At 40.1% G+C, this 24,713-nt stretch overlaps 1 long non-coding RNA gene across 1 annotated transcript; it reads left to right on the forward strand.

Moving 5' to 3' along the window:
* Positions 1-411: 411 nt before the first annotated feature.
* On the forward strand, positions 412-16,106 carry LOC118154530 (uncharacterized). Its single transcript, XR_004744530.3, has 3 exons — positions 412-482; positions 12,546-12,602; positions 14,046-16,106. It is a non-coding gene; the product is annotated as an uncharacterized LOC118154530 (long non-coding RNA).
* Positions 16,107-24,713: the final 8,607 nt, after the last annotated feature.

Raw genomic sequence — 24,713 nt, forward strand, 5'->3', positions numbered from 1 at the left:
GATATTTTTACCTAATTAGTTGCCATCCATATATCCTCTTTCATAAACAATTTTAATTGGGTTATTTTCTTACCCTTGAGTTTTTGTGTTTCTAGCATACAGATCCTATGCAGGTTTTGTTAGATTTAGATCTATTTCATTTCGGAGCTCTTTTGGGTGATTTATTTTCTTAAATTATGGTTGTTAATTGTCCACTACTGGCATATAGAAGTGTGATTGGTTTTTGTGTATTGACCTTGTATTCTGCAACCTTGATCAATTTATTAGCTTTAAAAACTTTTTCTGTAGATTCCTTGGAATTTTTTACATAGACAATCATGTTATATGTGAACAGGAACAGTTTCATTTCCTCTTGTCCACTCTATATGCCGTTTATTTGTTTGTTTCCTTATTGTACTTGCTTTATTTCCTAAGATGCTCAATAAAGGAATGTAGAAGAACGTTGGAAGAGAAGCATTCTCACCTATTGCTGATCTTAACAGGTAAGCATTCGTTTTTCATCGTTCAGCATGATGTTAGATAGTTTTGTAGATGCCCTTTATTAGGTTGAGAAAGTTTTCCACTATTCCTAGTTTTCTGGAAGTTTTTATCAGGAATGGATGTTAAATTTATTCAAATGCTTTATCTGCTTAAATTGATATGATCATATGATCATGTGAACTTCTTTGGACTGTTATAATGGTGGATTACATTGATAGATTTTTGAATATCGAGCCAGCCTTCTGTTTAGGATACTTTGCACTTGGTTGTGATGCATTAATCTTTTTATGTATTGTTTAATTAAATTTCCCAATATTTTGTTCAGAGATTTTGCATCTATGTTTATGAGGCATATTGATCTAATGGTTTGCTCTCAGGGTAATGATGGGCTAGTAAAATGAGTTGAAAGGTGTTCTCTCCTTGTCTATGCTCTGGAAGAAATTGTATAGAATTTGTTCTTATTTCTTTAAATGTATGGTTTAATCTGTCAGTGAAACCACTTCAACCTGGAGATACCTATTTAAAAAAATTTTTAAACTACACATTTAGTTGCTTTAATAATTATAGGACTATTCATATTGTCTATTTCATCTTGGGTGAGTTTTGATAGCTTGGGATTTTTGAGGAATTGATTCCTTTTCTCACAGTTGTCCAATTTACGTGTATGGAGTTGTTCATAGCATTTCCTTATTATACTTTTAATGTCTATGGGGTCTCTAGTGATATTTCCTTCTTTATTCCTGATATTAGTAAGTTTTATAATTTCCCTCTTTTTCTTTGTGTCAACCTGACATGAAGTTTATTAATTTTATTGACTTTTCCAAAGAACTAGCTTTTAGTTTCATTGAATTTCTCTTTTGTTTTTCTATTTTCTACTATATTTCATGGATTTCTGCTGTTATTTTTACTATTTCCTTCTTTAGCTTTGCATTGGATTATTTTACTCTTCCTTTTAAGTTTCTTAAAGTAGAACCATTGGTTACTGATTTGAGACTTTGTTTCATTTTAAAATAAACATTTAATGCTATAAATTTCCCTCTAATCACTGCTTTAGTTGTATCCCACAAATTTTTGGTATGTTATGTTTTCATTTCTGATCAGTTTGAAATATTTTCTCATTTTTCTTGAAACTGCCTTGTCAATCCTTGGGTTATTTAGAAGTGTGTTGTTTAGGGCTGGGTATGGTGGCTCACACCTGTAATGCTAGCACTTTGGGAGGCTGAGTTGGGCAGATCACAAGATCAGGAGATTGAGACCATCCTGGCTAACATGACGAAACCCCGTCTCTACTAAAAATGCAAAAAATTAGCCAGGTGTGGTGGCACGTGCCTGTAGTTTTAGCTACTCAGGAGACTGAGGCAGGAGAATTGCTTTAACCTGGGAGGTGGTGGTTGCAGTGAGCAAGATCACACCACCGCACTTCAGCTGGTGCAACAGTGAGACTCTGTCTCAAAAATATATATTAAAAAAAATGAAGAAGAAGAACTGTGTTGTTTAATTTCTAAGTGTTTGGATATTTTCCTATTAATGATTTCATACTATTATAGTCAGAAGACAAACTTTGTATGATTTCAATTATTTTAAATTTGTTGAGGTTTGTTTTGTGACATAGGATATGGTCTGTCTTGGTGTTGTTTTATATGCCCTTAAAAAGAATGTGTGCTCTTCTGTTTTGGCATGGGCTGTTGTTCTATAAATGTTAATTTGATCCAGTGGGTTGATGATGTGGTTCAATTCTTCTATATTCAGAGTCAGCAAACTAAAGCTTAGCGAAATCTGGCTTATGGCCTGTTTTTGTACTGTCCTTGATGTAAGAAAACGTTGTAAAAAATGGAGAATTTGTGACAAAATATATGTACCTGGGAAGCTAATGTGTTCACTATCTGATCCTTCACAGAAAAATACTTCCCAATCCTGCTATATATACTTTCTGATTTTCTGTTAGTCCTATAGATTACTGAAAGTGATGTGTTAACGTTTCCCACTATAATTGTGAATTTGGCCATTTCTCCTTTCAGTTCTGTTAGTGTTTGCTTCATGTACAGTCATGCACTGCTTAACAACAGGAATATGTTCTGAGAACTGTGTCCTTAAGGCAATTTTGTCATCATGTGAACATCATAGAGTGTGCTTACACAAACCTAGATGGTTTAGCCTACCACACAACTAGGCTATATGGTATAGCCTATTGCTCCTAGGCTACAAACATGTACAGTATGTTACTATATTGAATACTGCAGACAATTGCAACACAAAGGTAAGTGTTTATGCATCTGAACAACTCTAAACATAGAAAAGGTACATTAAAATATGATATTACAATCTTATGGGACCACTGTTTTATATGGGGTTGATTATTGACAGAGACATTGTTATGCAGTGCATAACTGTACTTTGACTCTCAATTGTTAGGTTCATACACATTTAGAATTGTTATGACTTCTTGGTGAATTGACCCAATTATCGTTATGACATGTCCTTCTTTAGCCTATTCATTTTCTTTGCACTGAAGTCTATTTTGGTATTAATACAGCCATTCCAGCTCTATTTTGATTTATGTTTTTATGGCATAGTTTTTCCTTCCTTTTGGCTTTAGCTGACTTATATCATATTTCAATTGAGTATATCATAGATAGCATATAGTTAGGTCATGTTTTTCTTTTGTTTTTAATCTATTTTTATAATCTCTTCTTTTAATTGGCATTATATGTATTAATAGTTTTTTCCCATTTGTCTATGTTAAATGGACTCGTCCATTTTATAAAAATTCCATTGCTAGATATGTCATCTAACACTCAGTGTTCACTGTCCTCCTGTGTTTTTTCATGTGTCATTATCTGTATGGGACCAGCCCACAAATTTGCTTTTGCAGTGATTCTTGTCTCCATGTTTGCAGGCATTGAAATTGATATTTGGTATTCATTTAATGCCTGCACCTAATTATATGTATTTTCTGCTTCAGTTTCCTAATAACAGACATGACATTATTTTGATAGTACAGTATTAGATGATATGTCTTCAAAAATACCCAGTACTAATAGTTATTTAAAAAATAACTTACTATGAAAATCAAAATCTAACAAACCAAACCCACTTTTTTTATTTTAACTTAATTTATAAAAAAGGGAATTAAGAGTAGTTGCTATAACAATTAAATAAAAACATTGTCCAATATAGAACATTTTATATGGAAATAGTATTCACTGAAGTCCCAAACCACTCTACCCTGATTCTCACCCTGAACGTCCTTAATGAGTTCAGGGAGGGCCTGAACTGAGAGTTAAGAAACTTGGATTGCAGGCCTAGAGACAGATCAGCACTGTAACTCTGGGTAAATTTCCATCCCTTTCTCATTGCCAGTTTTCCCACCTGTAAAATAATGATGACTAGTGATAATTAGCCCCAGCCCAGGATCCATCACCTGACTGCAATATAGTTTAAAGTGTAATTTCAGAATAAAAAATTATAATGCTACCTTTTGCAATCTGCTTTATAAACATATCCATACACAGTCATGCCCTGCATGACATTTCAGTCAACGACAGATCACATATACGATGGTGGTCCCATAAGATTATGATGGAGCTGCCCTATTCAGTGTTTATACTGTATTTTTCACTGTACCTTCTCTATATTTATATATGTTTAGATACACGAATATTTATCATTGTGTTACAATTGCCTACAGTATTCACTACAGTAACATGCTGTACAGTTTTATAGGGTAGGAGCACTAGCCCATACCAGACAGCCTAGATGTGTAATAGACTATTTCATCTAGGTTTGTGTAAGTGCACTCTCATGCTTACACAACAAAATTGCCTACAGTTGCATTTCTGAGAATGCATTCCCATTATTAAGCAATGTATAACTGTATTAACATTTTAGTGGCTAAAAAGTCAAGTCACCTGTCATATTGATGTTTTTCAATTCAATGAATTGGGTAATGTAAGTCCTAAGACTTTACATTTCTCCATGAGACCTAAGTAATTATTTTCTAGTTGGAAGCGGTAAAACTGAAACCTGTTAACACATTTATATTCCTTTAATTTCTCACCTCTGCAGTAGATGCTCTCTCTCTCAATGATGCCTTTGAGTTTTAACATTGTATGGCTCTAACCCCAAATTTGACTTGAAACTGGGTCATCTTTCTTTATGGCCTCATGCTTCAGGAGTTATTTCTTGCCCCACCTAAATAGTCCTTTTATGCTTAAATACCTTTCTGCACATCTTCAGTTTACTCAAGGTGTCAGAATACACCTGGGCAATCCAGCTCACATAGTGGCTGGGTCACATTATCACAGCTGAATTAACCCAACAATGAACCTAAGCCAATAGTCGATTTCAAGGATGAGTAGGTCCACTGGCAATAAGGAGAGCCCTCACTCCTCTTCCTTTCACAAAAAATATCCTTTCACCAGAAAATACCACAAAAAAAGAATACCCTTAACTCATCAGTCCATCATGCAAATTACCAAGTTACCATTGGCCTTTGGTGGTATGTAATACCTTTAAAGAAGACTTTGGTCATATAGGTATACAATAAAAATTGTTGGCTTTCTGAAGTAATCACTTTGTGATTCTCCGCATGTATACATGTTAAATAATTTGTATGCCTTTTCTCTGATTAAAAAAAGTATTGGCTTTCAGAAGTGGTTTCAGATAGAGGATTAGGACTTATATAAATACAGATGAGTTATATCATATGCACACTAAATTTAGCTACACATGAGAGAGGAAAAGAGAGAGAGAACAATTTGCACAGTGAGAACAATTCCTCTCTCCACTCTTCTCCATATGCTTAGGCACTGGAGTGACCGTGATGTAAGAAACGATTTGAGCTATGCTTCAGAGTGTCTCTGTTTTCACAAGTTGTAGTGCGGGCAAAGCTCAAGTGTAAGCCAAACTAAGTGTGATCCTAGTATTTAAAGATACATCTTTCTTGTTCAATATGGCTCCAATACATAACAAATTTCTAAGGTCCCCAATTGACAATGATCAATGATGTATTCCAAACCTGGATGATAAACAGACCATAGACTATACATTATGGTTATTTTAGGGAATTTTAAAGATTATTCAGTCTATTCTGCAAGTTTCCACTTAATCTATTACTATTAGAAATTACCCCAATATATGGGCAAATGACACAGATAACATTTACAATACAAACAATGATCCAAATGAAAATATAATTTGGTGTCTAATTTAGGCAGGAAAATACCATTTGACATTTCTAAATATGCTTAATTCATTTTTAAGATTAGATTTTTTCATGTCTTTTTCCACTGCTCCTTGAATCATGTTTGAGCTGTTCCCCAGAGAATGATTTCCTTCTTCTCTATTAATGTTTCCTGAGATTGCCATTCTTCCCAGTTAGTCCAAAACCTCACTTTAACAGGTAGTATATAAGACCTTTGAAGGTGTGATCTGCACCTGATTCATCTTCTGTGCCCAAAATAGAACCTGACAAGGTATCAGTTACACAGTATGTGTTTGTTCATTGTTTAGTATAAGAATGGTGGCAATGGCTATCAATGTGAAGCTGACACAATCTCATCAGAACAGCTACCTCATGAATAAAGAATCACCATATTGTTATCTTAGACATTGTGTCAGTTAGGAATTATGTTTGACTGCAAATAATAGAAACCTGAAACAAAGACTTAAACAAAGTAGGAGTTTTTCTGACACATAAGAATATGTAGGAAGGTACTTCAGGCAGGGGGATTTAACACGTTGCCTGAGACCCACAGCCATTCTAATTTTCACCCAGCTTTCACACCATCCTTACAATGAGACCCTCATTTTTACAGCTTGAGATTATTCCCAAAGCTCTAGCTATCCAGTTTGCCCATATTTCAGGAACAGGAGGAAGGATAAAGAGCAAAATTATACCTACAGTTATAGACCAAAATGTTGATAGTGATTGTCTTTAAGAGGCAGGATAATAGGAAATTTTCGTTTTCTTCCTGGGGATGTTCCATATTTTCCAGTGTTTGAATGGTAAATATTACTTTTGTTGTGAGTAACCAAATGCCTTGAATTTTTTTTTTAAAATGTAGTCTTGCTCTATCACCCAGCCTGGAGTGCAATCTTGACTCACTGCAACCTCCCCACCTCCTGGGTTCAAGTGATTCTCCTGTCTCACCTTCCTGAGTAGCTGAGATTACAAGTGTGCACTACCATGCCTGGCTAATTTTTTTTTTTTTTTTTTTTTTTTAGGACAGATGGGGTTTCACCACATAGGCCAGGGTGGCCTCGAACTCCTGAGCTCAGGTGATCCACCCACCTTGGCCTCCCAAAGTGTTGTGATTACATGTGTGAGCTATTGCACCTGGCCTAAATGCCTTCAATTTTATTTAAAAATTGTTAGTTCTGTTTGAATAAGGGAGCATTCTAAGACAAAACCCAGTTATCTTTTTTGCAGCAAACCAACAGGAAGTGTCTGAGTATTTTTCCTAGGACTGCATTTGTTCGATTATTTGTCACCAAATCTATTGCAAAGCATTTAGATTCATGAATTGTCAAACACGGTTCTAAATCTATAAATAAAATAGAAGAGTCACGTTATGATAGTCACTACTGGTTGCTTCCTGACTTTCAAACTTGTCATTCTTCAAGTGATCTCAAAATGTGTGCAGTTAATGGGCTCCTGCTATACTGTAAATGGCTATCAAATGCTTTATGAATTTAGCTCTGCCCCTTGAAGAAAATTGAATATATTCATTTTCTATTGTTGAATAATAAATTAGCCTAAAACTTGGCAACTTAAAACAGCAAGCTTTATCTCACAACTTCTGTGTCAGGAATCTGGGTATACACCTTTGCTAAGATTCTTTGACTAGGGTTTCCTACAAGGTTGTAATCAATGTGTCACCTGGGCTGCAGTCATTTCAGGTTCCACTGGAGAAGATCTCCAAACCCCCCTCATGTGATTGTTGATAGGATTCAGTTCCTCCCAAGCTGCTGGCCTAAAAACTGCAATTCTTCTCTGTTTGTTGGCTGGAAACCTCTCTCAGTGTCTTACCATGAAGGCCTCTCCATAGGGTAGTTCATAACATGACAACTGGGTTCAGTCAGTGAGCCAGTGAGAGACCAAGAGAGGGTAAGCAAGATGGAAGCTAGAGTCCTTTTGTTGCCTAATCTTGGCTGTGACTTCCCATCACTGTGTGCCATATTCTACTCATTAGAACCAAACCACTGGGATCAACCCACACTCAGGAGCACAGATACCAGGAGATGAAAATCACTGGGAGCCACCTTAAAGCTGCCGACCACGCTGATCAAAGGATAGTTTTTCAGCATTTTTACTCAAAGTTGCAATACAAAGTTCTGCTAGAGAGGTATAGAAATTTGTTCAGAATTTCTGTCAAGGCACATCTCTGTATGATGAGAATAAATATCGGTGTTTACAAATCAGTGTAAGGAGGTTTTGGGGAGAATTTTTTGTTTGTTTCTTGTTTGCTGCTGCTGCTTCTTCTTACTATTATTTTGCCTTGAACTACAGCCTCAAACTCCTGGGCCCAAGTGATCCTTCTGCCTCAGCCTCCTGAGTAGCTAGGACTACAGGCACACACCACCACACCTGGCATTTTTTTTTCTTTTTTTGTAGAAATAGGATCTTGCTATGTGGCTCAGGTTGGTTTTGAACTCCTGGTCTCAGGTGATTCTCCTGTCCCAGCCTCCCAAAGTGCTAGGATTACAGGCATGGGCCAGTGTGCCTGGCCTGTGAAAGTTTTAAGCAGAACTAGACTCAAATAAACTTTTGAAACTCACATGTGGCAAAATTATATCGTTCTTGCTGGCTTTGAGGGTAGAGCTCCTCAATCAGTGTGCCACAAATGGAGGTTATTATATTGTGAGACATGGATGCCTTAGTGGGACGAGGTGTGATAGTGTCCCCCAAGACACTTGCGGATGGCAAGCAGAGCAAGGTCCTTTATCCCTATGCTGCCATGCTGCAAGGATTGCAGTCAAGAAGGTGCTTTACTACCTGGCACCTTCATCAGCAGGCCAGTTGGAGCATGCCAACAGGGACTCAACATGAAGAGGAAGTCTGTGTCTGCTGGGGAAGTTTGTGCTCTGGGTGCCCAAAGAGTAGAGAGAGTAGGATTGGGGAGTCTGAGCGAGGACTGCTGACTGCTGTAACTTCTGACCCAGTATTAGCCCTTAACCTCTACTTTCACATTTATTCGATCCTTCCATCTATTTGCAGCCAATGGGTCCTTTTAGGAACACCTAAGCTAGTTGCAGGGTAACTATGATAACAATGTGTATATGATACAAACGCATTAGCTGGACTTGAATATTTTCAAATTCCATTTATATTAATCACAAGAAATGTAAATATGTCAAAGAAGAAAAGAAGGGCTGCTTGTCTTTAAATACAATTTAAATGGCAGTAAATGTTTAAAGTGTTATTTTTTACTTTTTCTATCACCACTTGTAAACCATCCCTTATCAATAGTGACTAACAAGAATTTGAAGAGCTCTTTATTGAAGAACATTGATAAGAATGACACATAACCATTTTAAGCACAAATCACAAAATAAAAACTTAGGGCTATGGAAGCAAGCTGAAATTATTTATTAAAATTTCAAAATATTTTATTTAGAAATTTGAGACAAATTTAATATCAAATATCTTCCCTTATATTCTGTATTATATTCATCAGAATTATAAACAAAATGTAGTCAATGGTTCCATAGTTTAAATGATGATATCCCCCCGAAATTTCATGTTGAAACTTAATCCTTGATGCAACAGTATTAAAAAGTGGGGTCTTCAGGATGGGATTAAGTCATGAGGGCTCCATCCTCATTAATGGGATTAGCACTTTTTGAAGAGGGCTTGGGATTGAAAGGAACACCCTCTTACCCTTTGGTTCCTCCTACCATGTGAGAACATAGTGTTTCTCATCTCTGAAGGATGCAGCAAGAAGATGCCCCCTTGGAAGCATAGACAAGGCCCTCGCCAGAGACTGAAACTGCTGACACACTGATCTCCAAAATTGTGAGGAATAAATTTCTGTTCTTTAAAAATTACCAGTCTCTGTTATTTTGTTATAGCAGCACAAATAGACTAAGACATATGGTTCTTCCAAGCCCCATATTCCTCCCAGCTTATCCTAATTAAAACACATGCTATGACCTAAAAACAAGTTTGGGAAGCTATCAAGTTTCTGACTGTTGATTACTAATCTGTTGTTTCTCTGCTTTATACTTAACCATTTATAATTCTCTCTATATTAGGACTAGAAGTCTGCAGATTCCCTTTCTTAGAGTCCTTGACAGTAGCTTCATGTTCATATCTGTCAAATCTGTCAGTGGCAGGCAGGCATTGGGAAAGATCAGAAAGTTGGAAAAACTTTCTATTTCTAAATTCAACCAGAGCTACTGTAGTAACAGAGGGGCCAGTGTAACTGCAGACTCTGGCAACCCAGGCAGCAGCACAGTCTCTCTTTTTTTTTTTTTTAATTTTGTATTGGATTATAGGTTTTGGGGTACATGAGCAGAGCATGCAAGACAGTTGCATAGGTACACACATGGCAGTGTGCTTTGCTTTTCTTCTCCCCTTCACCCACATTTGGCATTTCTCCCCAGGCTATCCCTCCCCACCTCCCCCTCCCACTGGCCCTCCCCTTTTCCCCCCAATAGACCCCAGTGTTTAGTACTCCCCTTTCTGTGTCCATGTGTTCTCATTTTTCATCACCCACCTATGAGTGAGAATATGCGGTGTTTCATTTTCTGTTCTTGTGTCAGTTTGCTGAGGATGATGTTTTCCAGATTCATCCATGTCCCTACAAACGACACAAACTCATCATTTCTGATTGCTGCATAATATTCCATGGTGTATATGTGCCACATTTTTCCAATCCAGTCTATTATCAATGGGCATTTGGGTTGATTCCAGGTCTTTGCTATTGCAAACAGTGCTGCAATGAACATTCATGTACATGTGTCCTTATAGTAGAACGATTTATAGTCTTTTGGATATATACCCAGTAATGGGATTGCTAGGTCAAATGGAATTTCTATTTCTAAGGCCTTGAGGAATCGCCACACTGTCTTCCACAGTGGTTGGACTAATTTACACTCCCACCAACAGTGTAAAAGTGTTCCTTTTTCTCCACATCCTCTCCAGCATCTGTTGTCTCCAGATTTTTTAATGATCGCCATTCTAACTGGCGTGAGATGGTATCTCAATGTGGTTTTGATTTGCATCTCTCTGATGACCAGTGACGATGAGCATTTTTTCATATGATTGTTGGCCTCATATATGTCTTCTTTCGTAAAGTATCTGTTCATATCCTTTGCCCACTTTTGAATGGGCTTGTTTGTTTTTTTCCTGTAAATCTGTTTGAGTTCTTTGTAAATTAGCACAGTCTCTTTCTTGATTGCAGCATGAGCCATGGAAGGACAATTTAGACAGTTCCAGTCCCTGAAGTGGCAGCATTCATAACTTCCCAGCACCAAGTACAGGCTCATGCATGCCAGCCTAGGAGCATCAAGAGCTTTCTGTGTATGTTACCCTTTCTTCCTTTTGCTCTTTCAGCTCTTCCTTCATCTTTGTAAACAATTCCCTGTATTAAATCCCTTGTGTTTGAAATACCTACCATGGTTTCAGGTTTCCTGACTCAATACAGAATAGTATATTGACCTATGTGAGGAGGAATTATTTTTCCCTTCCCAAATATCCTAACATTCCCTAGGAAAGGAAATGTGTTCAACCAGTGGAGGTCCATGGGTAGTGTATCAGTCCATTTCTACACTGCTATAAAGAAATACCTGAGACTGGCTAATTTATAAAGAAAAGAGGTTTCATTGGCTCACCGTTCCTCAGGATGTACAGGAAGCATGGCTGGTGAGGCCTCAGGAAACTTACAATCATGGCAGAAGGCAAACAGGAAGCACATATTTCTTACATGGCCAGAGCAGGAGGAAGAGAGAGAGGGGGGATGTGCTACATACTTTTAAACAACCAAATCTTGCAATAATTCACTCACTATCAGAAGAATAACACAAAAGGGGGAATTTGGCCCCATGATTCAGTCACCTCCCACCAGGCCCCACTTCCAACATTGGGGATTACAATTTGACATAAGATTTGGGCAGGGCCACAGACCCAAATCACATCAGGGAGCATGTGATGAGGGGCCACTTCCAAGTGGTTCTCTCTTTCCTGAGAAGAAACCCAGTCAATTATAAAGAGAGGGCATTGAAGATGGAGTGGATTAAAAAAAAGCACAGTAGCAGCAAATGGCTTACAGATCTACTGAGTGGGCCTTTAAAAGCCATTTGCAAGTCCTGATTGACTGAATAAGGACTCCCGCTTCAAAATTTACCTTAGTGTTAGAAAAAAATATTCCTTTATTGTTGATCTCTTTTAGTTGCAATTTCATCTTTTAGTTATCATCTATACTTCCCTTAAGTATTTCCTTACTTGGTATTATTAGCAGCTTTGCATCCCATTGGAAAATCATTATATCTGAACAGCATACTTAATCCATTTATCCAGACACCTAGCCTAAATTACAAATATCAAATATTACTATTTCCCTTGAACTAGTGAAAAACTCATAAATCCTGGTGTGCCCCCCTTTTTTTTAGCTCACTGGCTATTGAATAAGAGAGGTGCTTTCTGCATCCCATATTTGACCTAAGATCAACAGAAAAAAAAAGATTAAAATGCTCACTATACATTTACTCTAGAGAGATATAAAAATAGCTTCTTTTTTAGACACTTTTTCTGTATTAACTGACTAATTGTATTCTAAGATATCTGAACCATTTCCAGGAAAGTCTACTACTGGATAAAATATTCTACAATTTATATTAAATTCCTTAAATAGTGGCAGAAAAGGCAAATACACCTAAATTAATTACCTCTACAACTTGATGTACGTTTGTTTATGTGCACCAAATTTTGCTGTATAAAAACACCACAACCCAGCATTCTTCCTTGAACCTTCCTGGATTGCATCTGCTACATAATCAACTGGAGTGATTGTTAAGAATTTGACAGGCCTTTCTCTGCTTCCTCTCTGTCTTTACCTCCCCAGGAGCCATATGAAAATGGAGCAGTATGCGAGGCAAATGTTTATGCCTGGAGAACCCAGGTAGGTATAGATAATACCAGCACCACTGGAGAGACATAGCAATTTGATGCCCTTTCTCTCCCATTTGTTTTGACCTTTATTGAACTAAGTGAAATTTCCCCCCTGAAAAGGGTGTATGTAACTTTAAACTTCAAACTGTCCATTCTTAACAGTGGGCTACAGGGTGGGTTTGAAACATGCTAGTCAGAACCAAAACATAAATTGCAGCCCATTTTAACCTCCATTTGCATGGGATATGTAAAATGGCAATTGATGCCCAGCTTGCCTTTCGGGGTCACTGTGGTATCTATTTGTCTTTAATGACGGTCAATGTAGTGGATTCCAGTAATACTTGTTTGATAAGCTGTGCTGTAAAAGTAGAAATTGAAATTAATCATAAATATAATTACATGAATCTCAGTGGGGGAAGGGTTTCATAGTACTACCCAACAATGTATTGTACAACAGCAATTTTCTCTCCTTCTGGGCTGTCTTTCCTTAATACTTCAACTTAAAGATCTCATTAAATCCAAAGCTGTACACATGTTCTTTTGCAATATGCCTTCTTTCTGTGCCTTATCCTGTGTCATATTTTCAAGTTTGTGCTTGACACTAATAAACATTTGACCATATTTCCCAAAAATATTTCTACAGTTATTTTTATACCACCCTCCTTTATATGTTTCTTGTACCCTTGTTTTTCTGCTTGATTTGCTCAAAAGTCTGTTGTGATAGCAGAAGTAAGCTGATAGCTTCACATTTTAAAAAGTCATTACCACTTAAAGTTCTGCATTATCAAGCTGGATCTGTCATTACTATGAAAGAAATATTTTGCCTCAACCTGCCTACAGCCCAGCCCCAACTTTGAAAAGTCTTCCTAATCATGGAGCATATCAGAGAGTGATTTAAACACACAACCACTCCAACAACATTAACGACAACAGCAATCAAAGTCTTTAGGGACTGTCTCAATATCCCAACTTCTTTAATAAAAATAAGACTCAGTTTCCTTTTGGACAATCTCTGGCAATGAATAGGGCAGTTGAACCATGAGGACCTTGCTCCGTTTGTGAAACTAACCTTTCCCTTGAAAAGGATGACCTTTTTTTCTGCACTCTGGCCACAAAGAATTTAATATTTCCTAGTTTTGCTCATAGCACAACTGAGAAAAGTCTTTTTTTTATTGAGACAGGAAGGTCACAAAGCGGGAAAACTGGATATAGTCTTCAAAGTCAGAAGCAGAGTTTTCCACAAAAGAGTGCACACACCTCAGTGTAAGGGATTCACTGAGGTTTGTGATGAAACTATTAGGATTTTCTATATCTATTTCTTATCTCATCCTTTGAAAATTGCCATGTATGTATGTGTTCTATAATATACCTAAAATGCCAGTATAATGTGCATGTGTATAATATATAAATAAGTACATACAAAGTCAGAAACTCATGTTCAATTTTTTTTTAGGGGAACAGAACCCAGAATGTTTGAAGACCACTGATCCAGAATACACAGCTTATAAACTACAGCTGATTTTCCAGCCCACAGGAAGAAAACCTCTTGCCGAAGAATTTCCTCTAGCTCTTGTTTAGCCAAATCTATCGATCCAGCTGAGAGGAGAAAGGAGGGTAAACTTCATTATTATTTTCAGAGACACACATTCAAAGGGTATAGGAGACATAGTAACCTATTTTTACTGTAGAAGAGTGGACGACAAGACTAATTCTTCCTAAGGAGATAGATTGGGAAGGTTTTATAGAAGAGATTTCTCAAAAGAAGTGTGGCATAGAAAGCACTGATAAACTCTTGATAAGAGAAAGTGGATAAGGGACATTTTGAAAAGAAAGAAATAGCATAAATAAAGGAAAAAGGAGGCAAAAATACAGGGCTTGTTTGGTGACTAGCATGAGGCTCCATGTGATTAAAAGGTAAAGTCCAATAGGTGGAATGGGGAGACTGCAGTGGCTGAGGCCATTTCATGGAAGCCTTGAATGCCTTGCTAACTTTAACATTTTTAGAAAGCAATGGGAAAAAACCCGAAGTTTTTGAGTTTATTTTGCTTTTAAAGCTAGGAACTCACTTTTTCCAAGTTTTACACTAGAAGGAGTAATTCGGCAGCATTGTGTATCCGGGTAACTAGGAGAAGAACACCTGGGGCACTGATGCAATTGTCCAGAAGGCAAATACAACAGCCTAAATTATGACAATGAAATCGTGAGAATGGAGAAGATGCATTCAGAAGACATCATAGAAACACATTTGGAAGGACTTCTCAATTAGATGGGGGACTGGAAGAATGGTACTGTTAATTAAAATTGAGTTGTAAGAAAGACAAAGTGTTGGGTAAGAGGTGAGGAGGGTAGTGACTTAGGTCAGGTTTTCTGAGATGATGGAGATTTGCATGTAGGAAGTTTGTTGAGGAGTTTGATGATTCTGTAGGAGGACTCAGAGGATTCAGCATATAGTTGTACTCACAGCTGTAATTTATTATAGCAAAAGGATTTTGAGAATGACAGCAAAGGGAAAAGGTGCATGAGATGAAGTCCAGAGGAAATCAAGAACAAGCTTCCAAGAGTTCTTTCCCAGTGGAGTCAAACATGACATGTGCGGCAACACTTAAGAAATGATGTCCACCAGGGAAGCTCAGCTGAGACTCCGTGCCTAGGGTTTTTATTCAGGACTGGTCCTGTAGGTATTCTTAGCCTAGCATGTAACACAATTCCAGGCTCCTGTAAGAAAAGCAGGTGTTTGGCATAAACCACATTGTTTTAACAAACGGTTTAGGCATGATGAGCTTCTTTTATCAATTCTGGGAATGGTATGAATCCTACTGAAATCCTAGTTCCTAGATGTCAGCCACGGGCCAAACTTGTAAGCTTCTGTTTCAAAGAATGGCAGTCCTAGGCTGCCATGCTAACTCTTAGCATGGGTGTGCTTGTAGGAATAGTACCTATGTAGAAGAAAGGGCACACGACAGGGCCAAGGAAAAATGATTCAACTGAACCAAAAAAGCAGTTGCAACAAAGGCCTTAGCCAATTGCACAGACAAGCTCTGGAGCTAAATGGCTCTTCAAAGATGTGCTAAATTGAGGTGGCGGGTTAGGCCTTCCTACCCTCACATTGACCAGATATTTATAGATCTCTGAAACTAAGAGAAGCAATTCCTTGAGCATTTCTTGGGGAAGGAAGACGGAACTTAGCAACCTTTCAGAAAACCGAGTCATTGAGCATTTCAGTCCTGTGGTTGTCATACCCCAGCTCTCTCCTCAGAGGACATGATGAACTGAGTGTTGCTGGTTCTATCAATGGCTCCATTGCTTCTTTGCTAATGAGATCTAACCACACTGAAGACGTTGGAATTCTAATTTAAAAAATTCAAATTCCACAGTATCTAAATACAAGCAATGTGTACATAGGTTATATAGAACAGAAAATTTCTGAAGTATCTTGGCACCTAAGGGCCCTGAGAACAACCCTGAATTTTCTCCAAAAGGCCATATGGAGAGCACCACTCACTCATCACAAATATCTGGCAAAATCCTTTTCCAACCCCACTAGCCACTTAGAGGAATTCTGCCTTGAAATGCTTTGCCAAGCACAACGGAATCTGCCCCACTGCCAGGTAAAGGTAGCATCCTATCCTGTTTGCAAGTAGTTGTGCATACAATGATACTTTGACAGCTTGGTTTTCACATCTCTTTTAAAAAAATTAGGTCTTCTGATCACATGTAAACTCCAACAGTCTGTATTAAAATTCTTTTTTGGAAATTTAAATTAAATTTATTTTTAGAGACATGATCTCGCTCTGTCACCCAGGCTGAAATGGCACAATCACAGCTCACTGCAGCCTCAAGCTCCTGCATTCAAGACATACTCCTGCCTCAGCCTCCCACATAACTAAGACTACAAACATGCACCATCACACTGAGCTAAGTTTCTAAATCTTTTTTCTAGAGATGGAGTCTTGCTATGTTGCCCAGGCTGGTCCTCAAATTCCTGGCCTCACGTGACCCTCCTGCCTTGGCCTCCCAAAGTGCTGAGATTATAGGCATGAGTCACTACACCTGGCTTACAATTCTTATAATTGAGAAAATTTAGATTTAGAGATTATAGGATGAACACAGGGACTGTCTGCCAGTAAGCAGCAGATCCAGGGCTGAGTTCTGGAGTCGAATCTCCAGTGTTCTTTTCACTCCCCTACAAACATCTGAGTCACTGTCAAATCCCTCTCCTAGAAAACAGACCCAGGGTCCCAGGTGTGCTTCAGGGAAACTGAAAATTCTATTTTTTTTTAATTTAAGAAATTAAAAAAAAATTTATGTTGTTCTAGTTGTGGCTGAAGTGCCGGAATCACTAGCAAATGAGAGACTAACAGACATAACTTAATGAACAAGGACATTATGAAGGTCTGCAAAGAGCAATTCCTGCTTTGGGAATTCAAGTATTCTGCTGTATGAGAGAGATTCTGTTGATTTTGGAAATACCGTGAATCATTTCCTGAAAGAGCAAAATAATGGAGGCTTTTTATTCCAAGTTTCCAAGAAATGTTGTCTAAAGGCAGAAGACACTTGGGAATATCAGGCTATGTGTACAGGCTGTTGTGCCCTGGTCAGTACTGGACCTTTCCTCTTAAACACTGGACAACGACTGGAGAAGCATCTATGCCCTGGCAGGTGCTATCTGCCTCCTGAGTGGTCGTGCAGTTGAGGGAGAAGGCTCATTTCTCTTTGTGCATTTTAGTAGGTTATGTTAGTCGGGAATGCATTACTTTGATGATTAATGAGAGATATCAGAGCCTGGAAACCCAATTATTTGTTTGTTTGTTTGGTTGGTTGGTTTTGAGATGGAGTCTCGCTGTCGCCCAGGCTGGAATGCAGTGGCAAGAACTCGGCTCACTCCAACCTCTGTCTCCTGAGTTTAAACAATTCTCCTGCCTCAGCCTCCTGAGTAGCTGGGACTACAGGCACCCACCACCATGCTTGGCTAACTTTTGTATTTTTAATAGAGAAAGGGTGTTACCATAGCGGGCAGAATGATCTGGATCTCCTGACCTCATGATCCACCTGTCTCACCCTCCCAAAGTGCTTGGATTACAGGCGTGAGCCACCATGCCTGGCCATGAGACCCAATTTTCAAAACTGTAGTAAGGGTCTTTTCATCAGGGAATTTCCAGTGAAGCACACAAGAAACTCAAAAAGGCAAGATTCATGTTGGCATCTGCGAGATTAGTAGATAGTTGTCAGCACTGGTAAAGGCAGAAAGCAGTCAGTATTTCCATCCTGACCCTCTCATGTTCCCCTCAGTCTGTTAGTCCTTTGTAATTCAACCATAAGAATTCACCACAAGTTGAAACTAGAGGCCAATATTTTTTTCTAAGGCTGGGAACAGTTTTCTCAAATGACAGAGTTGAGAGCAGCAAACCTTCCTCAGGCAGCAGGAGGGAAAGAGTGGCGGTGAGACGCAGGGCACATGCAGCATTCTAGCTCCAAGACTGAAACCCGGTTGCCATTGTGTCTCTTAGAACTGTCTTCCTGAATTTTACCCAGATTAAAAAAATTATGGAGATTCTTTAGAACCCAGAACAATTTTTTTTCCCAGATGTTATGGAGCTGCACAGAAGCAGGTAACAACTGACAGACAGTTCTGAAGTTAGTTGTCAATATCCAGTCTGTCACGTCGCCTTTGCTGAGGATGAAAATTTGCCTTTTCAGGTTGACTCAAATGATCTATTTGGTATGTCTATGCTAGCTTCTTACTGGGGGAAAGGCAAAAGGTTCAGCTGTACTGATTACATTTGGCAGTGGCCCTTTTTAAGCAAGTGTCTTAGACACATGGGATCTTTATTTCTTACTGAACAAAACTAAACAGGCTGAATCATAGGGTTAACGTGGCAACAGGTCATGACCTCCACGGTGGCAGTTGTTCAAAGGTAGAACCTCAGTGCTCAGATGTGCTCTAACATGACTATGTTCAGATGTGTCTTCTTAAACTGATATTCATCTGCGTCTCACTCTGAGTGGGGAAAAAACCTCAAGCTGCTTCTTTAAAAAAATTCTCTCCATCAGCAGCAACCATCAACACAGAAGACTTCTATGACCAAATGAGTGGGATGCTTTTTTCCCCATACACCAAGTAATCAACCCCACAGCAGTCACTATCCTCCAATTCAATTCTGACTCTATCTGGAGAGTACATCAGATCTCACAGGCAGAGAGCTCAGTCCCCAAAACTGTCCCCTACTCAGACATGGGTCACAAGTCTGGGCCTCTGAAACTTCTGATGACCAACTTCTAGTTGGGGTTCCCACAACCTTCTCTTTGGGTTTGATTAATTTGCTAGAGCTGATCACAGAACTCTGGGAAACACTGATGTTTACTGGTTTATTATAAAGGATACTACAAATAATAAAAATGAAGGGATGCATAGGGCGAGGCATGGGGGAAAGGGTATGGGGCTCCCATGCCCTCCCTGGGTGTGCCACCCTTGGGGAAGCTCCATGTGTTCAGCTCTCAGCAAACTCCCTTAACTTTGTCCCCATGGGCCTTTCATGGAGACTTCATTTGGATAGGCATGATTGACAACCGTGTGGAAATATAATTGGACAAAAGGGGTATGATCCAATACTAATAGGCTGAGAGGGGAAACTCAGCAATGCCTGTCTGTTCAGATTCTTCTTGGCCTCTCTGTGTAGCATTTCTTCCTTGAGGGCATGGGGCAGACCCCATCTAAAATGGGGATCTTATGACCCACGATCAGACAAAGTAGGTCACATAATTTCTTTATGGCCAGCTCCAAGACAGGAAGGAGGGAAAATATTCCTGCCTTGGGGAGAGAAAAAAGCAGGTGAAAGGAGGGCAGGAGAATGCCAGAGACAGAGGTTCTGTTTTCTGAAGCCTGATTCTAAGGCCAGAAGTGCCCAGCATTGTAACAAGAACCATGGGAGTGAGAAGCCAGGAACTGTGGATGAAAATGAATATATATGGATAATAACACATACATATATAATAATGTCACGCTGAAACACCAGGAAGATGTCGAAAGAGGATGCATGGGACTGGTGGAAGTGTGTCAAGATTTCTACGAACACTGAAGATGTCTTTGGTGGCTGCTGATAAGGCTCTCGGAGGCTTCTGGCTAAGCTGCTTACCAATATCCTCGAAGCTAAGTAGACTTTTGTTTCTTACACGTAATGCATCTCTGAGCTTGATCAGTTGCATGCAAACCAGTGAACTGGTCCACCAGTTTTCTGGGTATTAGAATCACAAATAAATACTCTGTTCACACATTACAAAGCTGAAAAGCTTAATTGGCGCTATTATAAAAATCACAGGCTTTGATTGTAACACCCTAGCAGTGTATTTGTGAAAAGCTGAGTAAAATAGCAACTTTTAATTAGGCAACCAGTTTTTGTATGATACCAAAGCATTTTACAAACCCATTCATTTCAAGAAAAGCCAGGTAAGTAATAGAATTACAGATTCTTAGGGTTGAAAGGAAACTATGCAGCTTCAAAATGTTGGGACATTCCTCTAATTCCAGTGACCGCTTAGTACTTGTTCACTTCAGCCAACATTGGCGGCCATCACCCCATGGATCTTCTCATCTGGAAGTGCTCCACTTCAGAAATCTTAGATTCCAATATCCACTCTCAGAAAACAACCTCCAGACATTTCCGCTGTCCACACAGCTGCTGCTTCTCCCTCTGGCACGTGGCCATCTATGCTATCTGCAGCCTCGCCAGCACTCCCTGGACTTGCCATCTGCATTCTGTCACCCCAAAGCTATATGATGTCTTGACTAGGTGACTTTGCCGCTGTTGTCATTCAACTTAATATTTTTATTGAACTATCTGTGTGAGAATCATTGGCTGGCCCTTTTGTCTGGAGTGTCAGCCTCCTCTCACCCACCCCAGGGGGACTTCCTCCTTCTTTTAACTCCTGCACATCTTTAAGACACAGCCTTGGAAGCACATATTTTTAAAAGCCTTGTCTGGACCAGGTGGCAGCTCATGCCTGTAATCCCACCACTTTGAGAGGCCAAAGTGGGAGGATCTCTTGAGGCCAGGAGTTTAAGACTAGCCTGGCCAACATGGTAAAACCTCATCTGTACTAAAAACACAAAAATTAGCTGGGCATGGTGGCACGCACCTGTAATCCCAGCTACTTGGGAGGCTGAGGCATGAGAATCGCTTGAACCTGAGTAGGCTGCAGTGAGCCAAGATTGCGCACCACTGCCATCCAGCCTGGGCAACAGAGCAAGACTCTTTCTCAAGGGGTAAAAAGAAAAAGATGCTTTTCTGACCACTGCCTCTATTCTGCCCTTTCTAGTCACACGAAGTCGTATGCCCCCAAGACATCTGCATCAGTGAGTCATTTTCCGTGATGGTCATCCTCCTTGAGTAGGCTGGCGTATCTAGTGTGCTCACCTTTGGAGGTCTCTATTACTGATTATTTGCAAGACCTAAGGCAACTTACTTCCCTTTGTAAGCTTCTGTTTCCTCAACTATAAAACCAGGTTATTAATAGAAATTGTATGTAAGGAACCTAGCACAATGCTTGATATACAGTAAGTGTAAAATAATTAAATGTTTAGTAAATAAATGTCATAGGATCACCATTAGAATACTCCTTAAATGAAAAACATTTCTCCTTTAAGCACTTGTAGTGACAAGGAGCTTGTCCCCTTGTTGTAAACTCTAATTATAGTGTAACTGGAGCCATAGTGGTTTGACTCACGCTAGTTTTATTGACATAAATGAGCACCCTCTGCCCCCTACTCCCAGCATCTTCTGTTCTGCTAAAGAAACTTGAGACTCTCTCACGGCGCTCTGGCATATGTATTCAGAAACTGGTCCCTCTGGGGCAAGGCTATTCTCAGCTGGGGCCTGTGGCTGCCACTGCTGCTGTGGCCTAAGGACCAAAGTGACAACCCTCCTCTGCTTTGCCCCAGGTGTGGTTGTGAACCTTTCCTCTTAATTCCTCTCAGGACATCAGAAGTGAAAATATTTGAGACGCAGATCAGATCACAACAAAGGTTCAGGGACAATGGAAAGAAAACAGAAAACAGAGAATAAGTCAGTGCCAGGCACTGGTCCTTCCCCCTCCAGGAGGAAGTGTCTCAGGGCCTCGGGAGTCACCCTTCCTGGGAAATCCTGTCAGACCAACTCTGGTCCCAGCATTCTGATTTCCTGCCCCAGGACTGACCTCTTCTGAGGACAGCTGGCAATGAGCAGTTCCAGTCCTTCAGGGGAAACCCCACCCGCATAATCTCAGGGTGATTCATCGCCAGTGCATTTCCCCAAAGCCCCATCGTTCTGTCTTGCCTGTTGCCATTCTGTTGATCATAAAAATCGTGGCTACCACATCGAGTTTACTTAGCAATCCTTGTTCATAGGAAATACAGTCATGAAATAATTTATTTTTCTACAATGACTTGCTTTCAATTCTGCCAGGTTCATGATCTCTCCACTGAATTCCTTGACAATATCTTGGGTAAGTCTCTAGGGTTCCAGTCACTGTCAAAGATTAAAAGCCTGACTCAGTATAGTCTGTGAACCCCGAAAATCTGAGATAGGTCTCAATTTATAAAACTTATTTTGCTAAGGCTGAGGATGTGCCTGTGACACAGCCTCAGGGGGTCCTGACCACATGTGCCCAAGGTGGTTGGGGCACAGCTTGGTTGTATACATTTTAGGGAGACAGGAGACATCAATCAATGTATGTAAGTACATTAGTTCCACCTGGAAAGGTGGGACAACTTGAAGTAAAGGCGCCTTCTCTGACCACTGCCTCTATTCTGCCCTTTCGAAGCGGGGAGCTTCCAGGTCACGGACAGGTGATACACAAATGGTTACCTTCTTTTGAATTTCTGATTAGCCTTTCCGAAGGAGGCAAATCAAATATGCATCTATCTCAGTGAGCAGAGGGGAGATTGTAAATAGAATGTGAGACATGTTTGCCCTAAGCAATTTCCAGCTTGAGTTATCCTTACAATTTTGGGGGCCCAAGATATTTTCCTTTCACAAGTCCAATTTAAAACTTCCATCTGTGTTCAATGCAATGACCAATATCCACTCTGCCAGCCCTGGCTGGCCCTCACCAGAGGGACTCAGTGGGTGGAGGAGCACATCTGCTCCCACAGCAACCTCCTCTATTCTGTGTGGTCCTCCCCTCTATGTGGACCCAGGCGAGGTGGGGGTGGGGGGGGGAACAAGAGAGACAGACAAGTGTTTCTTACCAGTCTGAAGCGCTGACAGCCTCTCTGGCCAGGGTTGGCAGCTGGTGGCAGACATCCAAATACCAGCTTCCTCATTGATGCTTACGTGAATTTTCCAGAAGCCCCACAGATGCCTCCCACTTCACAATCTCCACCATCTGCTCCTACCCTTGGTGATTCACCCCACTGGTTTTTGTTGTTGTTGTCACCAAGGTCCACTTTCCTGGCAGCCAGTTCTTTTGGGTGGGATACAGCTGAGACAGGCTCAAGCCTGGCTGCCTTCCATGCGTCCCTTTGACCCACTGTGAAATCACATGTCCATCACCAAATGCTAAATAGTAGGCATGGGAGCTGCAGCACTCTACCCTTTCACTCCTCCTCCTTCTAATTTTCTTCTCCATTTGTCAGATTGGACAGAGGTGGGCCAGGCTGTATGCATAAAAGCAGACACCAAACCTGTGAGTGAGGAGAAAGCAGGAAAAGCACCTCCTCACTCTGCAGCCCCGCAAAGAAGCAGATAACTTCCGAGGATTCTCTCCTCTCACCCCCGATCTGTTTATACAGACTGGAAACAGGTGGTAGAGATGAAGGCTAGGGAAGCAGAGAAAGTTCAGCCACTTCTTAACAAGCCCCGAAAGGGATTCCTGATCCCCATTCATTTATTTGTTTATTTTTTTATTCTTTGCCCCTTGACACTTCTTTGCCTCAGCTTTGGATTCCAGTTGCAAATTGCACAGCAACAAGAAAAATGCCTGCTAGTGTTGTGTTGTCACTACCAAACCTGGACATTGCAGTAGGGCCTTTATATAGAGAATCTCATGTGAGCCTCAAAACCTTCTATTATTACCTTAAGTTTGTTGGTTAGGAGGTAGTAACTCAGAGAATTCAAGTACCTTTCTTAGTCACACAGTTAATAGTGGTAGGCCCAGGACTTAGAACCAGTGTGTTGGACTGTAAAGACCTTCCACCCCTATAAACTGTTTCTCATAGAGATTTCTTCCTGTGGCTGAGTTGAATGCTGCACCCTTGGAACTTTAACTATCCCAGTCCTAATTCCGTCTCTAAGGTCACACTAAAGAAGTCTAATGCCTTCCACCTGGCAAGAGTTTTGGATATTGTTTGCTCTAGAATTTGGCATGTGGCTGGCATTATTAGGAGATTAGGTCATTGTGGCTTTCCATTCAAATACTGGAAGACAATGACTGTCCCTGTGGTTTCTTTTCTCCAATTAAGCATCCCCATCTCCTTCACCTGATTCTCTCATGCTTCCAGACCCTAAGCAATGTTTTACAAACACGGTTAAGGACGGAGAGCGTTCTTGCCTTTGCATAGCTCTTGCTGTTTCCTCATGTTTCCTTTACCCTTCTCCCTCCCCTACCTTCAGCTCCTATTTCCTTCCTACCCTCTCTCTTTCATTCAGACTTGGTGTCAAAGATCATGAATGAAATTCTCCTTTCAGGCCTCCAAGCTTCCAGATGTAGCCCAAGATGGAGGTCAGTGGTGGACTCTACTATTTGGAGGTGAGCATTAGGGGGTGGGGGGATTCTCAAATGTTTTCACCATGATCCCTTTCTGATCCTTCTCTTCCAGAATGAGTTTGCTGAGCCTACTCATTAACTAGGAACACCACCATACTGGCTCTCCTCCTCTAGGCCAGTGGCCCACAATCTCCTGTAAAGATTTTTAAATAAAATGCCTGGGCTCGCCCCCAAAAGATAATAATTGAATTTGTCTGAGATAGCCTCTAGTCAGATATAGGGTTGTGAAGCTCCCCAAGTGAATCTAAAATGCAGCCATTGTATATGAGATACAGCTGTAAATGAAATTCACCTGCTTGGTCTCATGTCCCCACAGTTGTGTGGAACTCATGATGGGGGTCTATTCTGAAAGCTTGTATAGTCTCACCTAATTTCCACAGTG

Source organism: Callithrix jacchus, chromosome 6, assembly GCF_049354715.1.
Source record: "Callithrix jacchus isolate 240 chromosome 6, calJac240_pri, whole genome shotgun sequence".
NCBI classification, from domain to species: domain Eukaryota; kingdom Metazoa; phylum Chordata; class Mammalia; order Primates; family Cebidae; genus Callithrix; species Callithrix jacchus.